Below are 1,967 nucleotides of genomic sequence, written 5' to 3'. Positions count from 1 at the left end.
GCCATTCAATCCCTCAGAAACCTGGGGAGTGTGTGGGTATGGAGTTGGGGTATCAGAGCAGCTGGACAGGCCGACTTCATTGACGTGGCTACACTTACTAGAGGTTTCTCCTCTCTCCCTCTTTCTTTCAGTAGAGACAGGGTTTTCCTCTGTTGCCCAGACTGGAGAGTAGTAGTGTGGTCACAGCCCACTGTAGCCTCTACCTCCTGGGCTCAAGTGATCCTCCCATCTCAGCCTCCCAAAGTGCTGGGATTACAGGCGAGAGCTACCGCCTCTTACTGGAGCCTCTGAATTAGTGCCTTGATTCTGTTTAATTGCTGGAAGAGATGCGAACAGTTTACTTCATTGAGAGAACCTGAACTTTGGACTTGCTGGTGGTCTACAGATGCCAGAACTTCCTTGGCAGAGTGTGGAGGCAGGAATTGTGGAAGGAGAGGGCCGCCGGGGCTGCCCAGGGCGGCGGGGGTCTGCAGGGAGCACAGCCCTGGAAATGTCTGTCCGGGCCCAGGATGAGTCAGCCCGCCTTCCTGGAATCCTGCTGGGCCAGAGGGGCTTCTGTTTGTGGGGAGTTGCTAGGCCCTGTGGCAACCCCCGTGGGCGGGGAGGGAGCCCAGGAAACCAGAGCTCACGGATGCCTCAAGGCCAGCAGCCAGCTGCCAGGTGGAAGTGGTGGTCAGGGCAATTGTGTCTTGGCTCCCCTGAGCTGCTCTAACAAAACGCCACAGCATGCAGCTTCGAAAGTGACGTATATTCCTCACAGTCCTGGGGCTGGAAGTCTAAGATCAGGGTCTGGTAGACCCACCGTCCACTGAGGACCCCCTGGCCCACAGACGCCTACTTCTGTGTCCTCTGTGGCACAAGGGCGAGGGAGCTCTCTGGGGTCCCTTTTATAATGGCGAATTCTACTCATGAGGCTCCATCCTTATGACCTCAACCCCTCCTGGAGGCCCCGTGTCATGATGTCCCCATCCTTTTTTTTTTGAGTTGGAGTCTCACTCTGTCGCCCAGACTGGAGTGCAGTGGCCACTCCTGACGACCGCAGCCTCGACCTGGTGGGCTCCAGCGATCGCCTTCTGAGTAGCCGGAATTACAGGCATGCGCTACCACACCTGGCTGATTTTTTGATTTATTGTAGAGATGAGGTCGTGCCAAGTTGCCCAGGCGGGTCTCGAACCTGTGGGCTCAGGCAATTTACTCACCTCAGCCTCCCAAAGTGTGGGATTACAGGCTGAACCACTGAGCCCGGCTGATGCCCCCATCTTGAGGTGAGGATTTCAAATGATCAATTTGGGGGAATGCAAACATGCAGCCTGTGGCAAGGTGCCAGCCACAAAAGCGAGATCTCTGCCTGGTGAGCCATGGGGTGGGAGGTGCAGCCCTGGTGGGGGGTAGGATGCCAGAGGGCCGGGAGGGGCAGGGGAGGCCCAGGATCAGTGTGACAGGCTCCGATGTGGCCTGGGGTGGACAGGTGGGTGGACATCCCAGTGGGGAGGACAGTAGGAGCGAAGACACAGGCGGGCACCCAGGGGACACCTCCCCACTGCCCCTGCCACCCCTGCAGCCCGGGGCTGCGCCTTCTGCCGTGAACCAGACCTTCTGGACCCGCTTCGGCCTCATGGTGCAGCGCTGAGCGCCCACCTGGACTCCTGGGTCCCTGCCCTGGTCCCATGCTGGCTCTGGGCTGTCGGCAGCCATTTATTGAGCCAATGAGTGAACAGATGACAGAGATGGAAGGACGGATGGAGAGATGGTAGGTGGATGGACAAACGGCAACCTGGGAGGACTGGGCACTGGGAATGCTTGGAGAGCGGAAACTGCTGGAAGATCTGTGAGGGGAAGGGGAAGGTGCACACGTGAGGAGTCCTCTGAGCCCCTTCCCATGCTGTGGGCTCTCCGCCTCCGCGTCCCGGTGGGGGACACCCACCCTTCACCCAGTCCCTGAGGCCAGAGCCCAGAAGGTCCCAGGT

This window comes from Carlito syrichta, unplaced genomic scaffold, assembly GCF_000164805.1.
Source record: "Carlito syrichta isolate Samal-C Ts95f unplaced genomic scaffold, Tarsius_syrichta-2.0.1 Scaffold288359, whole genome shotgun sequence".
NCBI lineage: Eukaryota > Metazoa > Chordata > Mammalia > Primates > Tarsiidae > Carlito > Carlito syrichta.
Note: the sequence above shows the minus strand (reverse complement) of the source record.